At 36.6% G+C, this 13,669-nt stretch overlaps 1 protein-coding gene across 1 annotated transcript in view; it reads right to left on the bottom strand.

Moving 5' to 3' along the window:
- SHOC2 (SHOC2 leucine rich repeat scaffold protein) overlaps positions 1-13,647 on the bottom strand; it is a 92,441-nt gene extending 78,794 nt beyond the window's left edge. Inside the window, exon 1 of the mRNA XM_030941331.1 lies at positions 13,550-13,647. The gene's annotated coding sequence lies outside the window, so the exon portion shown is untranslated. The remainder of the gene's footprint in view (positions 1-13,549) is intronic.
- Positions 13,648-13,669: the final 22 nt, after the last annotated feature.

Raw genomic sequence — 13,669 nt, 5'->3', positions numbered from 1 at the left:
CATGCAATAACAATAAAGCACAATCCTTGCCTGAAAGCTTATACACAAGTGAGTAAAGCAAGAAAAAAGTCGAGTAAGTGCTGCTGAAACACAAAGGGAAGGCATTTGAATTAGCCTTAGAGGTTAGGGGAATTGGAGGTTAGCCTTGGAGGTTAGCCTTAGAGGTTAGCCTTAGAGGTTACGTAACATCTAAGCAGGAATCAACCAAAAAAGGTGAAAGGGGGCCAGGAATACAGGTGGTGTCATCCTGACTTCTCTCTCCCCTTCGATGTTTACATTCTGACAATCACCAAATCCTATCAATTTTTCTCCCCAGATTTCTCAATGCCATTGGCTTCTCTTCATTCTCACTGCCATTACCATGCTTCAAGGTATACCAAATTCTGTCTTCTAATAGCCTTCTAACTGGTCTCACCATATTCACTTTCCCATCCTGTTCTTAACCTAATCACTATGTTGTAATTAGTGATCTTTCAAACAGTGAGATCTAATCAGGTTAATGTCCAATTAAAAGAACTGAGGGGAGCCCTCAGGATTAAACCCAAATTTCTTAGTAATAATTCACATGTCTTGAAGATCTGGTCCCTGCGTACTTTTGCCACACTCTTAATATTTCCCATCTTGCACTATGGTCACATGAACTTCTTTCACATCCCTTGGCAGAGACTTCTATCTCCTGTCTCCAGGACTTTGCACAAGCTATATTCTTCTGCCAGAAACACAGATTTACAATTCTTCGCTGAGCTAACTCCTACTTACTCTTCAGACCTCAGCTTAGAGGTCTGGGAAGGCTTTTCCTCATTATTTAAAAGCCTTTCTGCATATCACCTCCTCTGTGTTCCCACTTAAAACTTCCCCTAACAGAACACTTATCATGCTATTATTAGACTTGGCAGGTTAGTTGTCCGACTCTCTCATTTAAAGGTAATGGGAAAACAGGAACCCTTCTGCCTTTTTCACAGTTGTACTCTAGTATTTAGGACAATACTTAGAATATTTAGCACATAAAACACTTATATTTATTGAAAGAACAATAAATACTTGCTAATTTGGCTTTATCTGCCATTCTAGACAGCAATTTTTACTCTATAAAGTACAACACAATATTATGAACTCATTGAGCACAAAATAAATGCCCAATAAATACTGGTTGAATAACATGATAAATGAACAATAAACAAGGTTTCACCTCATGCATGGAGTTCCCCTATATCCGACTTAAAATTAACTCCAGGTCACTCAAATTTTAACATGAATACCTAAAAATGACAAGATTTCAACTGTATTTCCCATTATGTATTATGATGTAAAGGCTTCTTATTCTTTTAAATATAAAGAAAGAGCTCTCCCACTTAAATCATGTAAAGGTGTATCTTTTTGCAGTTTAAGAGTTTAAAAGGGAACTATCAAAATTAGAAGACCAAAAAGATTAGTCCAAAGAATGAGAAAACACCCAAAATTAACATGCTCAAAAGAATGTTACTGTTTACAGAGAAATGGAAAAGCACATCTTTAAGCAGCACAAGTGAACCTGAGGCAGGACAGTGGCTAAAGGCTGTCCACAAAAAGAAAATGTTCTACACTTGTCCATTTAACTAGAATTATGTCAAGAATCCACAACTCATAATATCTTCAAATTCCTTCATTCAACTTTTTCCCTCCTTGGTAAGGAAGCAAAATAAAATACTTTGGAAAGACATGGAGAGACATGGGACCAATTTATTTTACATAGTAGCAAATGGGAGTTGTTTAGGAAATCTGCATTACTTCTTATGGGAAAGCAAAAGACTTTATGTGTAATTTACATTCTAGGAAAACAAGAGTTAGAGCAAATAACTGAAAATTCCTGTTTACCCAATCCACGATATAAACCATAATTGGGATTACAGCTCTCTTGTACAACACTTCAACTCATCATATGCATAAATTGCAAAATTATCCACCAAAGTCTCACAGTTAAAAGGCAGGGTAGGGAAGAGGGGATTTAAAAGTCTCAAAAGTACTAAGATATAATGGTAAATGTCAAAGGGTAAAAGACCAAACATTATCTGAAAAGTTTTAAATGCCAAACACTACCAAAAAAAAAAACAAAACAAAAAAACAAAGATTTACTTGTGAATATTTGCTTAAATTGCCTTTCTTGCCAAAGAACTCCAAACATGTCATACATAACTTAAGTATTCCCAAGATATACTTTACTTCTCATTTCCCATGCAAACTGGCAATTAAAAAAAAAAGTCTAGTTATTTAATTACCAGTGTAAAGCAAAAAAGAAAATTTAACTGCTACATACACTAAGATGACTACAATATTCAACATAGTATTTTCAAAGAAAAAAAGATTTTCAGATCTTTTAAGCTAAAAAATGTTAATTAAATTTAACTACTACCTTTTTGTACATATAAACCATACATTTCTTCACTAGGTCTATCTCATTATAAATCCTTTCCATTACTCACTCTATTAACTATCAGAAACTGTCAGGAAAAAAATGAAAAAAAATAAATGCACTATCAATAACAAGACTAAGAATGTGTGATCTCAAGGTATCTTATATTCGAGTATCAGTCAGTATTTAGTAAGCTGCCATGATTATAAAACAGCTAGCCTTTCTTAACACTTAGTCCATTTTTGAGACTTAGAGAAAGACCTGTACATTCAACTATTTATATACTATCCTAACAATTTGGTTTATTAAATAGAACTTATATATTTTGGGTTTTAAAAATATCTCATTTATCTCTGTATTACATTTTTAAAAATATCACAAAGCAAAAATCTTCCTCATATAAGATCAAAAGAAACATAATAAGCAGCCATACACAATTTAAGGGTAATAAGGAATTTCTCCCATCAGAAGTTACTCAAGATACTGAAAGGCAGCTCTTGCTTGTATTTTTTAATATACATAAAGGGATACTTTATTTTTGTAATTTAACACATTAAACACAACCCTACAATTCCCAACTGGTATGTATTATCTACTATCTTGTGAATATAATCCTGCTATGTCCTGAATTGTGTCCTTCCCAAATTCTTATGCTGAAGCTATAACTTCCAACGTGATAGTATTTGAAGATGGGACCTTTGGGAGGTAATTAGGTTTAGATGAGGTCACAAGGGTGGGGTTTTCATAATGGGATTAATGCCCTTGTAAGAGGAAACCAGAGAACTTGCTCTCTCACTTTCTGCCAACTGAGGATACAGCAGGAAGACCACCATCTGTAAGAGACTCTTCATTTGCTCTGAACAGAAATGGCTAGCATCTCAATCTTGGACTTTCTAGCCTTCAGAACTGTGAGAAATATATACTGTCGTTTAAGCCACACAGTCTATGGGTCAGTTCAAGCAGATTAAGAAAATCTCAAAATAAGATTCCCACATAGGTTAAAGAAGCTTTGATATGAAAAAATTTCCATACCACAAACATGTAAATCATACAGTAATTTGCAAGTAGCAAGTGATATACTATTTAAATCATGCCAGGAAGAAAAGAATGTTGACATTAGTGATTCTTCGTTGCTCTTGGAAGCAACTCAAATATTATCAATTTGCATAATTAGTTATAAAAACTGGATAATGGCCATAAGATGTGCTAATGAACAATTTTTATTTTTACCACATGAATCTACTATTTACAGATTATCAATTTTCAAAGAATTTGAATATGACAAAATATAAGAAAACTTCAATTATATTAAACAATTTCAGCTTTGATAAAATAAAAATCTTCAAGATCTTGGCACAGGATCATTGTTGTTATATTATGGAATTTTTATATATATGCATACATATTTGCAAATATCAGGTACAACTGAGTTCCAACTGAGAAAAAGCCTGGCAAGTTTTTTCCTATGCATTAAGGTATTATTCACAGAGCTAACTCTACAAGAGTTACATAGTTGACTTTTTTTGAGACAGGGTCTGGATCTGTTGCCCAGGCTGGAGTACAGTGGCAAGATCTAGCACAGTGCGACCTCCACCTCCTAGGCTCAAGCCATCCTCCCACCTCAGTCTCCCAAGTAGCTGGGACTACAGATGCATGCCACCACACCCTGTTAATTTTTGTATTTTTGGTAGAGACGGGGTTTCACCATGTTGCCCACGCTGATCTCAAACTCGTGAGCTCAAGCGATCTGTCTGCCTCAGCCTCCCAAACTCCTGGGATTACAGATGTGAGCTACTGCACCTGCCATACAGCTGACGTTTAAAACAAATTTAAGTCCATCCTTTTTCATATCACAAAATCTTTTATCTGAAACATTTAATATTAATCTATCTTTTACAACGAGTGCAGGCTCAACTTGGTCCCTTTATAAATTAACAAAATAAGCTGGTAAAAGTATGTTCTATCAAATTCCTTTATAACTATATTTTCCTGAATAAAAAAGTAAATAAAAACTAGTGAACTTTTTTTTAATAGTTTCTAATCAATTTCAGTATCTGGTTCTCATAGGTTGAAACAATGCTACAATGACTGCGTTGCACAACAGTCTGGGGAAAATATTTTTTTGTTTGTTGCCCAGGCTGGAGTGCAGTAGTGTGATCTCAGCTCAATGCAACCTCTGCCTCTCGAGTTCAAGCGATTCTCCTGCCTCAGCCTCCCAAGTAGCTGGGATTACAGGCATGTATCACTGCGCCCAGCTAATTTTTGTATTTTTTTTTTTTTTTTTTTTTTGAGACGGAGTCTTGCTCTGCTGCCCAGGCTGGAGTGCAGTGGCCGGCTCTCAGCTCACTGCAAGCTCCGCCTCCCGGGTTCACGCCATTCTCCTGTCTCAGCCTCCCGAGTAGCTGGGACTACAGGCGCCCGCCTCGTCGCCCGGCTAGTTTTTTGTATTTTTTAGTAGAGACGGGGTTTCACCGTATTAGCCAGGATGGTCTCGATCTCCTGACCTCATGATCCGCCCGTCTCGGCCTCCCAAAGTGCTGGGATTACAGGCTTGAGCCACCGCGCCCGGCCTAATTTTTGTATTTTTAGTAAAGACGAGGTTTTACCATGTTGCCCAAGCTGTTCTCTAACTCCTGACCTCAGGTGACCCACCCGCCTCAGCCTCCCAAAGTGCTGGGACTACAGGTATGAGCCACCACACTCGGCCAGGGGAAATATTTAAATAAAAATTATTTTCACTAAAAGTTTTAAGTATTGTACACAAGCATCATTGGAATATTTATACCAGAGTTATCCTACTTTTCCTACTAAAAGAGTGTTGTGTTTTAAAAATAGTGAATCCATTTTAAAAGTCATTTTTCTCAAGCCTCCAAATAATTATTTTCACAAGCCTTATTTGCAACCTAAAACATTACCACCTGATTTATTCAAACATTCACTAACCATCATTATATCTGACTATCTTAAGGTGCTTGGTGCCCAACACAAAGCCTGACATAATCTCACATCATTTAGAGGTTTCAGTATGCTTTGTTCCTGTCCCAAATACTCATATTCTGTTGTACTACTATAAGCTATTATATAACAGGAGGTGGGGAAATTTTTAAAAATACTGCAGCACTACCAGCCATTTAGCATACTGAGTTCCCACAGTTGCTTAGTGGGTGTTCTGAAACTAGGCCATTTTCTAGTATTAAGAATTTCAAATCACTACTTCCAAAGTACAGAAATAAATGTCTTCAAGATTAAATCATAAAACCTTACTATTTTAAGCCGCCTAGTATATAAGCATCCCATTTCTATGAGTTTAGAGTTGCAATTAGCACAAGGTAGATAAACCAGTATTTCTTTTAGGAGCAAAATAACTAGCTCTCCCACCTATCCTTAATAGTCACAGAATTCAAGAGTCGCAATATTTAAATAAAACATAATTTATTTGAACCAGAAATAAAGCTCTGGTGAAATTTTGAATTCACCATATATATATATATATATATATCCCAGATATATACAAACCCAAACTGAATTAAATATGATCTATTTCAGGTCACCCAATCTGTCAGACACCACATACTTTTAGCAAAGAACTATGACTTTCAACCTAATTCTCCCAGTACAGGTAACCAGGAAATGCCAAGGAATTAAGCTTATTTTCTTTAACAGAATAAAAGTGGAAAAAATACTTAGCTATTTTGTCTTATCAATGCAACAGGTTATGTTTTCATTAGAAGTGGATCAAGAAAAACATGTTGCTACTCAATTTTACATATTTCATAGCAAAGTAAACAAAGAAACACATGATAAGTACAACATCTACCTCTACAAATTATAAAGTAGTATATTATACTGCACTGATTCAGTACTTTCAGATAATTTGTTTCAACTTAACTTTGTTCAATAAATACTGTTACCTAGTATGTTTTACCTCATTAAGCAAACCTTTCCAGTAAGAAAAGCTTAACACAGTAAGTTTTAAATTGTATCATTTTGAATGGAATTTTTCCAAAATACATGATCTTATGTTATCATTAACAAAATGTACTAATATCCAATAATCTCTTCTTCATGATCCTAGATCATTATTTTTATACTATTTTATATATAAAACAAATAGTGTCTTGAAATATTCTATGTACATTTGTCATAACATTAAGTTGCTATAAACTGCTGTTTTTACAAAACATCTTGCATCTGCTTTTTGAGTGTTTTTCTTCTGCTCTTATTTTCAACTCTGTTATGCCTCTAGGAGTAATTTCAGTCCTTTTTACATTTGGTTACCAAACTTTTAAAAATTGTACACTATGTGAGAATAAAAATGCCTGAATTAAGGCTTGACGGACTCTAAGAACAGAAAATGTGTGTTTAAAAACAAGAACATTATGATATCTCTTTGTCCGTCCTTTGGGCCTGTTCAGTTTGTTTTGGAGCTGTAGACTATTCATCTAAAACTAATTTTTCCACTTGGAGCCGACAAAGTCTAGACATTGTATACTGGTGGAACAGTAAATAAGACAGACATACTCAATGCTCATCTTGAGGCTTACAGTCTAGCAGTAAAGACAGACATCAAACATACAATTACAAAAATAGTGTTATAAAACAGGAAGTACAAGCACTAGGACACCTTAAAACTGAAGAACCTAACTAGGGATCAAAGGAAGGTCTCCCAAAGTATGGGATACAAAATTAAGGCCTGAAGGGTGGTTAGAGTTTAGCCACATGAAGAGTGCATGAGGTAGTAACCAAGCAGATGACACCAGATAGTTTTAGTTTCCTAGTAAGTAAATCTCAAGATAAATGAGGTGTAACAACATGTTTAAGGCAATTGCTAAAATATGAGTATTTTAAAAAGAAATTTCTCAAATTTCTATAATAAAAACAATTACAAGGATCAAGAAATGCAAATGAGAGTGTTTCAACATAGAAAACTATGGCACTTTGCAGGGAATGGAGTTTGGGACATCAAAATTAGGCCTCACTATGCCCTGGAAGAAGTATTAAATTATATTGCATGAAAGGTCAGGCATGGTGGCATACACTTGTAATTCCAGCACTTTGGGAGAGCAAGGCAAGTGGACTGTTTGAACTCAGGAGTTTGAGACCAGCCTGGGCAACATGGCAAAACCTAGTCTCTACAAAAAATAGAAAAATTAGCCAGGCATGGTGGCACACACCTGTAGTCCTCGTTACACAAGAGGTTAAAGTGGGAGGATCACTTGAGCCCAGAGAGGTCAGGGCTGCAATGAGCCCCATGATTGTGCCACTGCACTCCAGTCTGGGTGACAGAGCGAGACCCTGTCTTGAAAACAAAACAAAAAAAACCCACAAAAACAACAAAAAAATACTGCGTGAAAAAGAGACCCTGTCTCAAAAACAAAAAAACCCAAAAAATACTGCATGAAAAATTACTCAATTCTCAAGTTCAGAAAACTTTTAAATCACACAAGCCAATTACAAAGTCTGCTTCTAGGATATAACTGTTGACCATACAGTCTGACTTACCTAAAGAGAGGCACTGTCAAGTAAGTATGGAAAATATTTTTTAACGTAATACTCAAAAAAGAGTACATTTTAAATGATTATAAAAAAAAAAAGTTGCCAAGAATTCTAAGAAAGTTAATAAATGTTACTCTTAACATGAAACATAAATGCTGAGAAAAGATATTTAAGTATGTTTTTTTTTTAATTTTTTTGAGACAGAATCTCACTCTGTCACCTAGGCTGGAGTGCAGTAGCACGTTCTTGGCTCACTGCAACCTCCACCTCCAGGGTTCAAGAGATTTTCCTGCCTCAGCCTCCGGAATAGCTGGGATTACAGGTGCCTGCCACCACACCCAGCTAATTTTTTGTATTTTTAATAGAGACGGGGTTTCGCTATGTTGGCCAGGCTGGTCTCAAACTCCTGACCTCAAGCGATCCACCCGCCTCAGCCTCTCAAAGTGCAGGGATTACAGGTGTGAGCCACCACGCCCAGCCTTAAGTATGATTTCGAAACATTATCATTATCCAAGTTCTAAACCTAGGAATTATTACCCACGTTACACTGATATATTCTCCTTGTATTTAATTAAAATATTAATGAAAAATCAGTGAAAATGGTTCCCTTCTTTTCACAGGTGTTGAAGGTAAAGCTTTAAGTAATAGTATGGTCAACATTAATACAGATCTGCAGTTCAAAGCCCAAATAAAATTAGAACATAAGAAATATTATTATTAACAATAATATAAGCTTTAATCGAAGCTTATATTACCATATAACCTAATATTACCGTACAACCTAATATTATTATTAGAATCCAACTGTTATTCTTCTCTAATTGTCCAAATGGACCTAAACATATCTAACCTTTGTGCTTTTACTACCCTCCTCTATCCTACTTATTCCTCAAGTGTTTGTTCCAGTCCTGTCCTCCAGTAGGCAATGCCAGTTATATGTGCAGTCTGAGTCTTAACTCATCTGAGTCTGCCAGTGTATACTGCTGTTAAAAGCATGTATCACATTGTTTAACAATTAACTATTGACTTGTCCAGTTCATGCAACAAATTCTGAACTTACTGAAAGAAGGAAACATATTTATCTCTGTATCCAGAGAGCCTGGGACACACATGGCATTCAGCAGAAGTTCCATGACATTGGTGAATGTGAAACTGTAGTTACTGAGAAATATTTATAGAACAAAATTGAAAAGTTAAAGACTATTTGCAAGACTGAGAAAGTACTGAAAGCAGGAAGGAGTGTTATACAACACAAAACTGGAAACTGAAAAAAACAAATTTAACTGATCAAATTAACTCCAAGTTGTAGAAATTATGTGTCAGAACAGGCGATTTCCACTTTACCTCCAAGACATTAGAAAAACTAAAAGAAAAGAAGATTTATCTTTGTCAGCTGTAAAATTACTTAAAATTATAGGACTTTTAAATAATAATTAAAGGCAAATAAAGTATTTAAACATTAGAAGTCTTCCTAGTGCTATAAACAAAAGATAGTCATGCAGAAATAATTTATAAAAATACTACAGGTTCATTTCACACAGGGACAAATTATACCCTTTTTAAAGGTCTCCTGTAATGTTTTAGCTACAAGCAGTATGTTCACTCTTATAAATGAATCCTTGGCTTTTAGAGCATGTACTACTTTTTGCAGTTCTGACCTTTAGAGAAGTTGGAATGAGATATACAGTGTGAAAATGAATTAGTGTTCTTTTAAGTCTTGATAATGGGAATTGCACGCTTTTTCAAGAAGCACATATGCTACCATCATCTCAAAAGCTTAAGGATCCTTTTGTGTGTATAAACTTTTCTTTGTGTGTATAAACTTTGGTAATTAGAATATCCTTTTGTGTGTACAAACTTTGCTTTTGCTGAATTAAAGATGCTGTGTTAAAAAGTTGAGACCCGGGGGAAAATACCAAACAAAACCAGAATGAACACTGATTTATATTAAAATAATTCAATTATATATTTTAGAACATAAAAGTTTCTCAGACTTATGTATATATGTTTCAACCTGCAATAATAAACACTTTTAAAAACACTCTATAATATATGAAGTTCAAGCATACCACAGGTCATCTGTAATTTAGAAATTATTTAGATTTTAAAAGTCAGTTTACACAGTCAGAAAACATAAAAATTCACTATATTAAAAGAAAATATTTCAAAAAAGATCGACAGGGCATGACTTTGATGCAGTGTAACAAGTAAATGAAACAAAATTCAGAAGGCCAAGCAGTTAAAACAGGGGTTACAAGGATAGCAGATGATGATATATGTCCATAAATTAGTCTAAGATTCAGCCAACTTATATGTCTAATGCATAACCTATAAAGCATGAAATAAAGGTCTACCAACAAGCAAAAATACCAACTCACTTACTATTTGAAGTACTCATTTAAGTATCACATAAAAGTACTTAATGTATAATTCTACTTCTAAATTACAGTTTCCATCTATTCATCTATAGCAAAATACCAATCCCTACTAATCTTATTAAGAAATGTCAAAATATCCAATTTATATTTAAATTTCCTCTATCAATTGATATTTTATAAACAAGTAGCAGAATTCTCCCAAGTCCAAGCTACAAATCTCAGAACTCACTGAAGGATTTGTGAGTTAACTTGTTTTGTTGTTATTGTTTGGGGTTTTTTTTAAACCTTATTTTGTTATAAGCATAAATCTTATGCTTTTCCAAACATGAAAGATACATGAACGATATAGTAAACCAAATTCTAAAGATATATTTCACTTAATCTTCAGCCTCCAAAAATATGCATCCTTATATCTACATATAGAGTTTATATCTTTTAGTCAAAACACAGATTTTTATATTTAAATATTTTTACAAAAAAATCAAAATATCTGAACGGTTTAAAGAACAGTCTTCCAGAAATATTAAATTATACAACAAATATTGAAAATGAGTATTTTTAAGGCAAATATGACTATAATTTATCCACCTGTATAATAAAGAATTTCAACTTTATTCACCCATCCTCCATAATTCATACAGGTAAGTCAAAGCAATAACTATACCAACCACTATTCGGAAGCCATCTTTGGAAATATTCCACATACAATTCCAGTTTATGTCTCTCTGATGTGGAGACAGAAAAGTCATTCTTCCCTGACCCAAGTCACAGAAAAAAACAGTAACATTTTAAAAGCCTAATTCCAGCGAGTGTGACAAAGGAATTTGTAATTTTCATGTTTCTATTTAAACATGAAATGTTTCAAATTTCCAACTGGCTTGTAGTTCACAAGTTGATGCATGACCTTTACTTGCTACAACTACCAGAAAAACAGCTCTGATGAACTTTCTGAATACGGTAGTTTAAAAACTAAAAAAAGATCTAGCTGCAAATTACTAATGTATATTTTAATATCACTCTTTAATCCATAATAATTTATGAGAAAACTTATAAACTTAAAAATTATATTAATAATGAGTGATCAGAAATGTCAACTTTTAATGTAGCTGTTTCTTCCAAAACTGAAGGGGGAATGTGGGGATGGTTAACGGATATAAAAAACACAAAGAATAGGATCTAGTATTTGATAGCACAACAGGGTGATCATGCTCAACATTTAATTGTACATTTTAAAATAAGAGTATAATCGGATATTTGCATCACAAAGGGTAGATGCTTGAGATGATGGGATACTTCATTTACTCTAATGTGATTATGCATTGTATGCCTGTATCAAAATATCTCATATAACCCATAAACACCTACTATGTACCCATAAAAATTAAAAACTAAAAATAAAACTGAACAAGCACCTTGGGAAAATGCCATACCCTTAAAGATATGTCCATAATTTGAAACTGGGATTTCAATATTGTTTTATATGTTGGCTTTATATTAAATTTCAGCCATTTGAAAGTTATAAACCTTAGACAAAGCTTTTATTTAGTTTTGTCTTTATTTTTGTCTATTTTTCAAATGGGTATTTATAATTACGTAAAAAGTTTACAATATACTTTATGTCCAAATAGATAAAAGGTTTATTATACTCAATTTAAGTTCCATATGAGAATGGTCATTTGCATGCTTTATTCCTAAAATTCTTTTCACTGTCACAGAGCAAAACATCAACACTTGATAAATTCAAATTATAAATATAACCTTACTGAATGTTACAAATTGGATGACATAGCTAAGTCTCTTCAAGTACACAGTAACAGTTCTACAGCCCATGGCATGGAGGATGAGAGTAAAGATTAGTAAGTACACTAATAAACTGAGGTCTTTAAAATTGAAACTATTTTTCAGTTTTTGCTGCATTTAGTTACAAAAACACTTGGCTACACAAGTGTACCTTAGGATTCTGAAAAACATAACAAAAAGCTTTTGATATAGTAGTCCCTCTTGAGTAGAAACTAGACGCACTCGGTATCGACGAAAAGTATACGAAATGACACAGGTGTAAGCCTAGACACTGCTGGTAGTTATCACGCTGGAGGCAAATACTATACAGTCCACATCTGCAACCTAAATTTGCTTCAGCATCCCCAGAGACTTCGAAAATATTTCTTTGGGTAGGTTGCAAAACAGTGCTTCCTCTTTTATTCTCATCACCCCCATTACGATACAAAGCAACAGACAAGAAAATCAAACAGCCAACTATAAGGGCTTAAACACACACACAAAGCATCTTCTTTCTAGCTCCCGAATCGCTATTTATTCCACCTGTTTGTAAATCCATAATTCCACAATAACACAAACTGCCTGCTGAAAGAAAGGAGGGAAGAAGAGAAAAAGAAAGAAAGAGCAAAAAGAAAGAAAAGAAATAAAGAGAAAGAAAGGCAAATTAATGCTTTGGAGTCATTACTCTTCCACCTAGGCATGGGGGGAGGGGGATGGTACAAAAACAATGGATGTTGAGGGGCTAGGGAAAAAAATCTTCTTGCCCCAAAGCCTCTTGTGTTATGAGCCTGGGGGAGTCGGGGGAGAGTGAGACTACTTTTCCTCTCTCCCTAAAAGCTGTGCTATCACGGGGCGAGGTTGCCATCCGGCATGTTCTACGAGGCGGTCTCGAAGGGCTACAACTCGCTTCGCCAGGCAACACACCCAGAGCCGATCCAGCACTCTTCACTCAAAGGGTTTTCAGGGAGAGGAGAATGGGAGAGCAAGGTGGGCTCTAGGGAGGGGGCGCGAAGAGACCCCACCCTGTATGACCGCCGCTGCGCCCGGGCCCTCGCCAACGATTTACACGACTTGGGCGCCCTGCGGACTGGGCCCGGGGCCCCCGGGAACCGAGAAGAGCGAGACTGTCGGCCGGGCGCCCCCGGCCCGCGCCCTCGCGCCGGCTCGCCCTCGCCCAGGCGCTGTTCTGGCCGCCCGCCGCCGCCGCAGGCCCGGCCCCGGCCGCTGTCAGACCCGACCGCCTTCCTCCTCGCGCCGAGCTGCGGGCTCCCACGCGAGCAGGCTCCCAGGGCCCCGCACTCCCGGAGACAGCACCCAGGAAAGTGACGGCGGCGGCGCCTCCCAGGGCCCTGGCCCCTCGGGCCTCGCCCCGGCGCTGCCGGCTTGCGCCTGTCAGGGCGCGCGGGGCCTCCCCCTACCGACAGCCAGCCCGACTGCCCGACGGACAGGAAGGCAGGCAGGAAGAACCGACCAACAGACACCCTCCGCCTCATCGGCCCCGGGTTACCGTCAGGAGCCCCGACTCCGCCATCCTCCTCGCTCGCCCTGCTTCCTCCTCTTCCTCCTCCTCCTCCTAAGAAGCGACGCTGCCCAACCACCGCCCCCCGCCCGCCCCTCCCCCACTCGC

The sequence above is a fragment of the Rhinopithecus roxellana genome, chromosome 11 (genome assembly GCF_007565055.1).
Source record: "Rhinopithecus roxellana isolate Shanxi Qingling chromosome 11, ASM756505v1, whole genome shotgun sequence".
Lineage (NCBI taxonomy): Eukaryota > Metazoa > Chordata > Mammalia > Primates > Cercopithecidae > Rhinopithecus > Rhinopithecus roxellana.
This window is presented reverse-complemented; position numbering and strand designations above follow the sequence as displayed.